Consider the following 12,404-nt stretch of genomic DNA (forward strand, 5'->3'; position numbering starts at 1 on the left):
GGGGTATTGTAAGTAGTTTATAAGGTATTGTTGGGTGTTAAGTGGGATTGTAGAAGGTTTAGTGGGGTGTGTAGGATTTGTTTGGTTGGGGGTAGGGAATATTGTATGGGGTTTATATGGTTGTTTTTAGGTATGGGGAAGGTTGGATGATAAGGGTTGGGGGTTTGTTTTTTAGGGTGTGTATTTCTTTTTAGTTGTTTGTTTTGGGGGGGTTTCAGTTGTTGAGGTTGGGTATTGTTTAAGTTGGGGATTGGGGGTTGTGAGTAGTGTATTTAGTTGATGGTGAGGAAGGTTGTTGTATAGGGGGGGTTATGGGATGGGAGGGGGGGGTTTTGGTTTTGTTAGGGGGGGGCGGCCGGGGTTATGGGGATGTAACTTAATGGGAGGGGTGTTAAGTGGGGATTAGGGGAGGGGGAAAGGGGTGGGGTGGGAGGTAATTGGATAGTGGGATGTAGGAAAAGGAGGGAAAGTTGGGGTGAGGGGGGATAGTTTAGTGGGGGGGGGGGGTGGTGAGGGAGTGAGGGAGATTAAAGGTATTTTGATTTGGGATTTGTGGTGGATTTATGGTGAAGGTTGTGTTTAATTGAGTTGGGGTAATGGGGTAATATGGGGGGGTTAGGGGGTGGGGGGGGGGCGTTAGGGTATTTTTTAGGGGTTTGATTGGATTGTTGAGTGAGGGGTGATGTTAGTTATTGGTTGGGGGGTTGGGGGAAGGATTTTGGGATTTAGAATTTTGTAAGGAGATAATGTGGGGTATATGGGGGGTTTGTGGGGGGGATGGTGTATAGGGTATGTGTATTTGGGGGGTTGTGGGGTGAGATTGGGGTGGGGGGGGGGGGGGGTGGGGTTGTGGGTTTCGGTTGGGATTTATAAATGGGGGGTTGGTGATATTGGGTTGTGGGGGTTAGTTTGTAAGGTGTTTGGGGGGGGTTTTAAGTAGTCAGGGGTTTGGATGGTGTTTTAATAAATTGGGCCACCTAGGGTTTGTTGTGAAATAATCAATAGAGGGGATCACTAAGGGGCTAGTGGGGGGGGGGTCGGATGAGGGGTTTTATTAAATTGTAAGAGTACTTGAGGGGGTTCCGTATTAAGCTTTTGTTTTAGAACGGGGGGGGTGCCCCATTAACCAAAAACATGGATTAGGGTATATGGGGTGTTTTACGGGGGGGTGTTTATTTAGGTCCAAACTGGAACACATATCGGGGAAAGAAGAATATTTAGAATATTATCCACGGTATAGTCATTATCAATATATTATATCATGTTTAAATCACACAAGGAAGTACTTCTTTTTAACAATACACGTAGTTTTAATTATATTCATGACATGGAGATCAACAAATGATAGAAAAAAAACTCAACTTAACCTGGACCGTGACAAACGCTAACATTGTCGTCTGTGGAAAAGCATTCGGTTTTTCGTGCTGTTCAGTATCTAACATTCGTATTTGATTTTGTCAGGGATGAGCGCGAACGCAGATCCCCACACCAATAAATTACGTGCCCGATCTCTGTCGCAGGGGCCAATCTGTCCGCTGTGCAATGGACAGACCTCACCCTGGGGAAACCGCCATTTTGACCACGGTTATCCCTACACCAGGTAAGTATGACATTGAAAGCAATCCATTTAGTTTTAAACATATTTTAGACGAATATTTGAAATGACTAACTGAAAACACTATACAAATCTATCTTATTTGGTGTAACTTAATATCAGAGTATTATGTTTAGATGTCTAACGAGTGAAGAATAAGCCTTTTCGTATATTGATTTCTTTAAGTGGTATTCAATCGAAAATTTAAAAGCGTCAAAAACAAAATTTGTAGGTTTTAATACTGGTAGAGATATGAAAAGACGCACCCTATACATCAACTGAACGTTTATTGTACGTTTTCCGATAGAATTATGTAGCGGTGTGTTTAAAGCTTATGTTGTCATTATTACAATCCGTTAATCAGGTAGTGTGTTTCTTGTGTCCAAACTTGAAATTTCGTTTAACTGAAATAACTGCATTGTTGTTTATTAGGATAATAAAACAAACGTATTTTACACACTTGCATCAACTATTCATATGAAGGGAGATAAATCGAGCTCATGTACCATTGTAATCCTGTCTTACACGCACATTCCTAATTGACACAAAACAAGATTCATTTCCAAAATATAGGTGTTGATTGACTGTTGTTTTTATTTATAAGGAACTGAATAATTTATACATATACATTTGTACAATACTTACTAAACACCTTACAATATGTGATGAACCGATTTCATTACGCCGTAATCGTTGTACAAATGTATATACGTCAATTATTATGTATTTTGTACGTTCACAATTTATGTTAACAACTGAATAAATACTTTACATTTTCCTTAATCATCATCAACTTTTATTTGTTATAAAAACTGTATAGACATTTTAATCGATAAATGGTGTTTTATGGAATATTCAGAATGACAACGCTATGTTATCAAGTGTTTAGCTTTATGACATACGTATCATGTCATTATCTTCCGAGAAGACACTTTTCTATCAATTCTCGGCGATAATTTAAAAGTAAAATTACTGTTGGAACAGTCATACTTACCTGTGCTGGGATAACCGTGGTCAACTGGGCGGTGTCCCTTGGGTGAGGTCTGAACCATTGCACTACGGTCAGACTGGCCCCTGCGGTCCCTAATGGAGATGCGGGCACATAATTTGTTAGTGTAGGGATCTACGTTAGCGCTCATCCCTGACAAAATCAAATTTCAAATATTAGTCTATCTTAGCCTTAATAGAAACCAAGCTAATGTTTCCATTGACCACAGTGTTAACGTTTTAGAACGTACTATAAGAACTGTTAAATCAATTCAATAATCGTGTGATCTATAACTAACAAAATTAATGGAAGTCCTTCAGCTCAAACTCCCACCAGAGCAGCCATTTTGAAATATGGTGCATTATACACTGACATATACTGAAATTCTAATATTTTTAGCATTTCATATCAAAATTGATATTTTGAAGGTAAATTTCACACTGGATTTCTAAATTCATATCACTGATATTTTGGAACTAAATACCGTGTCAGGAAATATTTTCAGTAAAAAACTACTTTGAAATTCATAATAAACCGGCCAACCAATGGCCCGGACGAAATTCTATCCGGGGCTCAATCTTCTACACACGGGCTATTTCGAAAGTATTTTTTTATTACTTACTTGCTTGTTCCGTATTACGCTTTGTTTATAAAACGGGCTTTTGCCCAAACAACCAAAAACGTGGATTTATCTATACATTTTACAATAAACATCAAATCTGTCCAAACTGGAACACATATCGGATGAAAGAAGAATATTTAGAATATTATCCACGAAAATAGTCATTTTCAATATATTATATCATGTTTAATATTCACACAAGGAATACTTCTTTTTAACAATACACGTAGTTTTAATTATATTCATGACATGGAGATCACCTAATGATAGAAAAAAAACTCAACTTAACCTGGACCGTGACAAACGCTAACATTGTCGTCTGTGGAAAAGCATTCGGTTTTTTTTCGTGCTGTTCAGTATCTAACATTCGTATTTGATTTTGTCAGGGATGAGCGCGAACGCAGATCCCCACACCAATAAATTACGTGCCCGATCTCTGTCGCAGGGGCCAATCTGTCCGCTGTGCAATGGACAGACCTCACCCTGGGGAAACCGCCATTTTGACCACGGTTATCCCTACACCAGGTAAGTATGACATTGAAAGCAATCCATTTAGTTTTAAACAGTTTTTAGACGAATATTTGAAATGACTAACTAAAAAACACTATACAAATATATCTTATTTGGTGTAACTTAATATCAGAGTATTATGTTTAGATGTCTAACGAGTGAAGAATAAGCCTTTTCGTATATTGATTTCTTTAAGTGGTATTCATTCGAAAATTCAAAAGCGATAAAAACTAAATCTGAATGTATTAATATTGGAATAGATATGAAAAGACGCACCCTATACATCAACTGACGTTTATTGTACGTTTTCCGATAGAATTATGTAGCGGTGTTGTTTAAAGCTTATGTTGTCAATTTACAATCCGGTAAGCAGGTATGTGTTTCTTGTGTCCAAACTTGAAATTTCGCATTTAACTGGAATAACTGCATTGTTGTTTATTAGGATAATAAAACAAACATATTTTACACACTTGCATCAACTATTCAAATGAAGGGAGATAAGTCGAGCTCATGTACCATTGTAATCCTGTCTGACACGCACATTCCTAATTGACACAAAACAAGATTCATTTCCAAAATATAGGTGTTGATTGACTGTTGTTTTTATGTATAAGGGACTGAATAACGTATACATATACAATAGTAACAAAACACCTTACAATATGTGATGAACAGATTTCATTACGCCGTAATCGTTGTATATACGTCAAATTATGTATTTTGTACGTTCACATTTATGTTCACACTGAATAAATACTTACATTTTCCTTAATTCATCAACTTTTATTTGTTTATAAAAACTGTATAGACATTTTAATCGATAAACTGGTGTTTTATGGAATATTCGGAATGACAATAAACGCTATGTTATCAAGTGTTTAGCTTTATGACATACGTATCATGTCATTATCTTCCGAGAAGACACTTTTCTATCAATTCTCGGCGATAATTTAAAAGCAAAATTACTGTTGGAACAGTCATACTTACCTGTGCTGGGATAACCGTGGTCAACTGGGCGGTGTCCCTTGGGTGAGGTCTGACCATTGCACTACGGTCAGACTGGCCCCTGCGGTCCCTAATGGAGATGCGGGCACGTAATTTGTTAGTGTAGGGATCTGCGTTAGCGCTCATCCCTGACAAAATCAAATTTCAAATATTAGTCTATCTTAGCCTTAATAGAAACCAAGCTAATGTTACCATTGACCACAGTGTTAACGTTTTAGAACGTACTATAAGAACTGTTAAATCAATTCAATAATCGTGTGATATATAACTAACAAAATTAATGGAAGTCCTTCAGCTCAAACTCCCACCAGAGCAGCCATTTTGAAATATGGTGCATTATACACTGACATATACTGAAATTCTAATATTTTCAGCATTTCATATCAAAATTGATATTTTGAAGGTAAATTTCACACTGGATTTCTAAATTCATATCACTGATATTTTGGAAATAAATACCGTGTCAGGAAATATTTTCAGTAAAAAACTACTTTGAAATTCATAATAAAACCGGCCAACCAATGGCCCGGACGAAATTCTATCCGGGGCTCAATCTTCTACACACGGGCTATTTCGAAAGTATTTTTTTATTATTTACTTGCTTGTTCCGTATTACGCTTTGTTTATAAAACGGGCTTTTGCCCACACAACCAAAAACATGGATTTATCTATACATTTTACAATAAACATCAAATCTGTCCAAACTGGAACACATATCGGATGAAAGAAGAATATTTAGAATATTATCCACGAAAATAGTCATTTTCAATATATTATATCATGTTTAATATTCACACAAGGAATACTTCTTTTTAACAATACACGTAGTTTTAATTATATTCATGACATGGAGATCACCTAATGATAGAAAAAAAACTCAACTTAACCTGGACCGTGACAAACGCTAACATTGTCGTCTGTGGAAAAGCATTCGGTTTTTCGTGCTGTTCAGTATCTAACATTCGTATTTGATTTTGTCAGGGATGAGCGCGAACGCAGATCCCCACACCAATAAATTACGTGCCCGATCTCTGTCGCAGGGGCCAATCTGTCCGCTGTGCAATGGACAGACCTCACCCTGGGGAAACCGCCATTTTGACCACGGTTATCCCTACACCAGGTAAGTATGACATTGAAAGCAATCCATTTAGTTTTAAACAGTTTTTAGACGAATATTTGAAATGACTAACTAAAAACACTATACAAAAATATATCTTATTTGGTGTAACTTAATATCAGAGTATTATGTTTAGATGTCTAACGAGTGAAGAATAAGCCTTTTCGTATATTGATTTCTTTAAGTGGTATTCATTCGAAAATTCAAAAGCGATAAAAACTAAATCTGAATGTATTAATATTGGAATAGATATGAAAAGACGCACCCTATACATCAACTGACGTTTATTGTACGTTTTCCGATAGAATTATGTAGCGGTGTGTTTAAAGCTTATGTTGTCAATTTACAATCCGGTAAGCAGGTATGTGTTTCTTGTGTCCAAACTTGAAATTTCGTTTAACTGGAATAACTGCATTGTTGTTTATTAGGATAATAAAACAAACATATTTTACACACTTGCATCAACTATTCAAATGAAGGGAGATAAGTCGAGCTCATGTACCATTGTAATCCTGTCTGACACGCACATTCCTAATTGACACAAAACAAGATTCATTTCCAAAATATAGGTGTTGATTGACTGTTGTTTTTTATGTATAAGGGACTGAATAACGTATACATATTTACAATAGTAACAAAACACCTTACAATATGTGATGAACATATTTCATTACGCCGTAATCGTTGTATATACGTCAAATTATGTATTTTGTACGTTCACATTTATGTTCACACTGAATAAATACTTACATTTTCCTTAATTCATCAACTTTTATTTGTTATAAAAACTGTATAGACATTTTAATCGATAACTGGTGTTTTATGGAATATTCGGAATGACAATAAACGCTATGTTATCAAGTGTTTAGCTTTATGACATACGTATCATGTCATTATCTTCCGAGAAGACACTTTTCTATCAATTCTCGGCGATAATTTAAAAGCAAAATTACTGTTGGAACAGTCATACTTACCTGTGCTGGGATAACCGTGGTCAACTGGGCGGTGTCCCTTGGGTGAGGTCTGACCATTGCACTACGGTCAGACTGGCCCCTGCGGTCCCTAATGGAGATGCGGGCACGTAATTTGTTAGTGTAGGGATCTGCGTTAGCGCTCATCCCTGACAAAATCAAATTTCAAATATTAGTCTATCTTAGCCTTAATAGAAACCAAGCTAATGTTTCCATTGACCACAGTGTTAACGTTTTAGAACGTACTATAAGAACTGTTAAATCAATTCAATAATCGTGTGTGATCTATAACTAACAAAATTAATGAAGTCCTTCAGCTCAAACTCCCACCAGAGCAGCCATTTTGAAATATGGTGCATTATACACTGACATATACTGAAATTCTAATATTTCAGCATTTCATATCAAAATTGATATTTTGAAGGTAAATTTCACACTGGATTTCTAAATTCATATCACTGATATTTTGGAACTAAATACCGTGTCAGGAAATATTTTCAGTAAAAAAACTACTTTGAAATTCTTATTAATAAACCGGCCAACCAATGGCCCGGACGAAATTCTATCCGGGGCTCAATCTTCTACACACGGGCTATTTCGAAAGTATTTTTTTATTATTTACTTGCTTGTTCCGTATTACGCTTTGTTTATAAAACGGGCTTTTGCCCAAACAACCAAAAACGTGGATTTATCTATACATTTTACAATAAACATCAAATCTGTCCAAACTGGAACACATATCGGATGAAAGAAGAATATTTAGAATATTATCCACGAAAATAGTCATTTTCAATATATTATATCATGTTTAATATTCACACAAGGAATACTTCTTTTTAACAATACACGTAGTTTTAATTATATTCATGACATGGAGATCACCTAATGATAGAAAAAAAAACTCAACTTAACCTGGACCGTGACAAACGCTAACATTGTCGTCTGTGGAAAAGCATTCGGTTTTTCGTGCTGTTCAGTATCTAACATTCGTATTTGATTTTGTCAGGGATGAGCGCGAACGCAGATCCCCACACCAATAAATTACGTGCCCGATCTCTGTCGCAGGGGCCAATCTGTCCGCTGTGCAATGGACAGACCTCACCCTGGGGAAACCGCCATTTTGACCACGGTTATCCCTACACCAGGTAAGTATGATGACATTGAAAGCAATCCATTTAGTTTTAAACAGTTTTTAGACGAATATTTGAAATGACTAACTAAAAACACTATACAAATATATCTTATTTGGTGTAACTTAATATCAGAGTATTATGTTTAGATGTCTAACGAGTGAAGAATAAGCCTTTTCGTATATTGATTTCTTTAAGTGGTATTCATTCGAAAATTCAAAAGCGATAAAAACTAAATCTGAATGTATTAATATTGGAATAGATATGAAAAGACGCACCCTATACATCAACTGACGTTTATTGTACGTTTTCCGATAGAATTATGTAGCGGTGTGTTTAAAGCTTATGTTGTCAATTTACAATCCGGTAAGCAGGTATGTGTTTCTTGTGTCCAAACTTGAAATTTCGCTTAACTGAAATAACTGCATTGTTGTTTATTAGGATAATAAAACAAACATATTTTACACACTTGCATCAACTATTCATATGAAGGGAGATAAATCGAGCTCATGTACCATTGTAATCCTGTCTGACACGCACATTCCTAATTGACACAAAACAAGATTCATTTCCAAAATATAGGTGTTGATTGACTGTTGTTTTTATGTATAAGGGACTGAATAACGTATACATATACAATAGTAACAAAACACCTTACAATATGTGATGAACCGATTTCATTACGCCGTAATCGTTGTATATACGTCAAATTATGTATTTTGTACGTTCACATTTATGTTCACACTGAATAAATACTTACATTTTCCTTAATTCATCAACTTTTATTTGTTATAAAAACTGTATAGACATTTTAATCGATAAATGGTGTTTAATGGAATGTTCGGAATGACAATAAACGCTATGTTATCAAGTGTTTAGCTTTATGACATACGTATCATGTCATTATCTTCCGAGAAGACACTTTTCTATCAATTCTCGGCGATAATTTAAAAGCAAAATTACTGTTGGAACAGTCATACTTACCTGTGCTGGGATAACCGTGGTCAACTGGGCGGTGTCCCTTGGGTGAGGTCTGACCATTGCACTACGGTCAGACTGGCCCCTGCGGTCCCTAATGGAGATGCGGGCACGTAATTTGTTAGTGTAGGGATCTGCGTTAGCGCTCATCCCTGACAAAATCAAATTTCAAATATTAGTCTATCTTAGCCTTAATAGAAACCAAGCTAATGTTTCCATTGACCACAGTGTTAACGTTTTAGAACGTACTATAAGAACTGTTAAATCAATTCAATAATCGTGTGATCTATAACTAACAAAATTAATGGAAGTCCTTCAGCTCAAACTCCCACCAGAGCAGCCATTTTGAAATATGGTGCATTATACACTGACATATACTGAAATTCTAATATTTCAGCATTTCATATCAAAATTGATATTTTGAAGGTAAATTTCACACTGGATTTCTAAATTCATATCACTGATATTTTGGAACTAAATACCGTGTCAGGAAATATTTTCAGTAAAAAAACTACTTTGAAATTCATTATAAAACCGGCCAACCAATGGCCCGGACGAAATTCTATCCGGGGCTCAATCTTCTACACACGGGCTATTTCGAAAGTATTTTTTTATTATTTACTTGCTTGTTCCGTATTACGCTTTGTTTATAAAACGGGCTTTTGCCCAAACAACCAAAAACGTGGATTTATCTATACATTTTACAATAAACATCAAATCTGTCCAAACTGGAACACATATCGGATGAAAGAAGAATATTTAGAATATTATCCACGAAAATAGTCATTTTCAATATATTATATCATGTTTAATATTCACACAAGGAATACTTCTTTTTAACAATACACGTAGTTTTAATTATATTCATGACATGGAGATCACCAAATGATAGAAAAAAACTCAACTTAACCTGGACCGTGACAAACGCTAACATTGTCGTCTGTGGAAAAGCATTCGGTTTTTCGTGCTGTTCAGTATCTAACATTCGTATTTGATTTTGTCAGGGATGAGCGCGAACGCAGATCCCCACACCAATAAATTACGTGCCCGATCTCTGTCGCAGGGGCCAATCTGTCCGCTGTGCAATGGACAGACCTCACCCTGGGGAAACCGCCATTTTGACCACGGTTATCCCTACACCAGGTAAGTATGACATTGAAAGCAATCCATTTAGTTTTAAACATATTTTAGACGAATATTTGAAATGACTAACTGAAAACACTATACAAATCTATCTTATTTGGTGTAACTTAATATCAGAGTATTATGTTTAGATGTCTAACGAGTGAAGAATAAGCCTTTTCGTATATTGATTTCTTTAAGTGGTATTCAATCGAAAATTTAAAAGCGTCAAAAACAAAATTTGTAGGTTTTAATACTGGTAGAGATATGAAAAGACGCACCCTAATACATCAACTGACGTTTATTGTACGTTTTCCGATAGAATTATGTAGCGGTGTGTTTTAAAGCTTATGTTGTCAATTTACAATCCGGTAAGCAGGTATGTGTTTCTTGTGTCCAAACTTGAAATTTCGTTTAACTGAATAACTGCATTGTTGTTTATTAGGATAATAAAACAAACATATTTTACACACTTGCATCAACTATTCATATGAAGGGAGATAAATCGAGCTCATTTACCATTGTAATCCTGTCCGACACGCACATTCCTAATTGACACAAAACAAGATTCATTTCCAAAATATAGGTGTTGATTGACTGTTGTTTTTATGTATAAGGGAGTGAATAACGTATACATATACAATAGTAACAAAAACACCTTACAATATGTGATGAACCGATTTCATTACGCCGTAATCGTTGTATATACGTCAAATTATGTATTTTGTACGTTCACATTTATGTTCACACTGAATAAATACTTACATTTTCCTTAATTCATCAACTTTTATTTGTTATAAAAACTGTATAGACATTTTAATCGATAACTGGTGTTTTATGGAATATTCGGAATGACAATAAACGCTATGTTATCAAGTGTTTAGCTTTATGACATACGTATCATGTCATTATCTTCCGAGAAGACACTTTTCTATCAATTCTCGGCGATAATTTAAAAGCAAAATTACTGTTGGAACAGTCATACTTACCTGTGCTGGGATAACCGTGGTCAACTGGGCGGTGTCCCTAGGGTGAGGTCTGACCATTGCACTACGGTCAGACTGGCCCCTGCGGTCCCTAATGGAGATGCGGGCACGTAATTTGTTAGTGTAGGGATCTGCGTTAGCGCTCATCCCTGACAAAATCAAATTTCAAATATTAGTCTATCTTAGCCTTAATAGAAACCAAGCTAATGTTTCCATTGACCACAGTGTTAAAGTTTTAGAACATACTATAAGAACTGTTAAATCAATTCAATAATCGTGTGATCTATAACTAACAAAATTAATGGAAGTCCTTCAGCCCAAACTCCCACCAGAGCAGCCATTTTGAAATATGGTGCATTATACACTGACATATACTGAAATTCTAATATTTCAGCATTTCATATCAAAATTGATATTTTGAAGGTAAATTTCACACTGGATTTCTAAATTCATATCACTGATATTTTGGAACTAAATACCGTGTCAGGAAATATTTTCAGTAAAAAACTACTTTGAAATTCATTATAAAACCGGCCAACCAATGGCCCGGACGAAATTCTATCCGGGGCTCAATCTTCTATACACGGGCTATTTCGAAAGTATTTTTTTATTACTTACTTGCTTGTTCCGTATTACGCTTTGTTTATAAAACGGGCTTTTGCCCAAACAACCAAAAACGTGGATTTATCTATACATTTTACAATAAACATCAAATCTGTCCAAACTGGAACACATATCGGATGAAAGAAGAATATTTAGAATATTATCCACGAAAATAGTCATTTTCAATATATTATATCATGTTTAATATTCACACAAGGAATACTTCTTTTTAACAATACACGTAGTTTTAATTATATTCATGACATGGAGATCAACAAATGATAGAAAAAAACTCAACTTAACCTGGACCGTGACAAACGCTAACATTGTCGTCTGTGGAAAAGCATTCGGTTTTTCGTGCTGTTCAGTATCTAACATTCGTATTTGATTTTGTCAGGGATGAGCGCGAACGCAGATCCCCACACCAATAAATTACGTGCCCGATCTCTGTCGCAGGGGCCAATCTGTCCGCTGTGCAATGGACAGACCTCACCCTGGGGAAACCGCCATTTTGACCACGGTTATCCCTACACCAGGTAAGTATGACATTGAAAGCAATCCATTTAGTTTTAAACAGTTTTTAGACGAATATTTGAAATGACTAACTAAAAACACTATACAAATATATCTTATTTGGTGTAACTTAATATCAGAGTATTATGTTTAGATGTCTAACGAGTGAAGAATAAGCCTTTTCGTATATTGATTTCTTTAAGTGGTATTCATTCGAAAATTCAAAAGCGATAAAAACTAAATCTGAATGTATTAATATTGGAAT

The 12,404-nt window shown here is 35.7% G+C and overlaps 5 non-coding genes and 6 pseudogenes across 5 annotated transcripts; 5 read left to right on the forward strand and 6 right to left on the reverse strand.

The window, feature by feature from the left end:
- Positions 1 to 1,458: 1,458 nt before the first annotated feature.
- Positions 1,459 to 1,608, reverse strand: LOC138312279 (U1 spliceosomal RNA; annotated as a pseudogene).
- Positions 1,609 to 2,580: 972 nt separating this feature from the next.
- Positions 2,581 to 2,738, forward strand: LOC138312312 (U1 spliceosomal RNA). Its single transcript, XR_011206912.1, has one exon. It is a non-coding gene; the product is annotated as a U1 spliceosomal RNA (small nuclear RNA).
- An 849-nt stretch (positions 2,739 to 3,587) lies between these two features.
- Positions 3,588 to 3,737, reverse strand: LOC138312291 (U1 spliceosomal RNA; annotated as a pseudogene).
- Positions 3,738 to 4,693: 956 nt separating this feature from the next.
- On the forward strand, positions 4,694 to 4,850 carry LOC138312301 (U1 spliceosomal RNA). Its single transcript, XR_011206903.1, has one exon. It is a non-coding gene; the product is annotated as a U1 spliceosomal RNA (small nuclear RNA).
- Positions 4,851 to 5,697: 847 nt separating this feature from the next.
- LOC138312304 (U1 spliceosomal RNA) lies at positions 5,698 to 5,847 on the reverse strand (annotated as a pseudogene).
- A 955-nt stretch (positions 5,848 to 6,802) lies between these two features.
- Positions 6,803 to 6,959, forward strand: LOC138312302 (U1 spliceosomal RNA). The gene has a single exon (XR_011206904.1). It is a non-coding gene; the product is annotated as a U1 spliceosomal RNA (small nuclear RNA).
- An 851-nt stretch (positions 6,960 to 7,810) lies between these two features.
- On the reverse strand, positions 7,811 to 7,960 carry LOC138312316 (U1 spliceosomal RNA; annotated as a pseudogene).
- A 953-nt stretch (positions 7,961 to 8,913) lies between these two features.
- Positions 8,914 to 9,070, forward strand: LOC138312303 (U1 spliceosomal RNA). Its single transcript, XR_011206905.1, has one exon. It is a non-coding gene; the product is annotated as a U1 spliceosomal RNA (small nuclear RNA).
- Positions 9,071 to 9,916: 846 nt separating this feature from the next.
- Positions 9,917 to 10,066, reverse strand: LOC138312320 (U1 spliceosomal RNA; annotated as a pseudogene).
- Positions 10,067 to 11,018: 952 nt separating this feature from the next.
- Positions 11,019 to 11,175, forward strand: LOC138312292 (U1 spliceosomal RNA). Its single transcript, XR_011206898.1, has one exon. It is a non-coding gene; the product is annotated as a U1 spliceosomal RNA (small nuclear RNA).
- Positions 11,176 to 12,020: 845 nt separating this feature from the next.
- Positions 12,021 to 12,170, reverse strand: LOC138312280 (U1 spliceosomal RNA; annotated as a pseudogene).
- Between the last annotated feature and the right edge of the window lie 234 nt (positions 12,171 to 12,404).

This window comes from Argopecten irradians, unplaced genomic scaffold, assembly GCF_041381155.1.
Source record: "Argopecten irradians isolate NY unplaced genomic scaffold, Ai_NY scaffold_0271, whole genome shotgun sequence".
Taxonomy (NCBI): domain Eukaryota; kingdom Metazoa; phylum Mollusca; class Bivalvia; order Pectinida; family Pectinidae; genus Argopecten; species Argopecten irradians.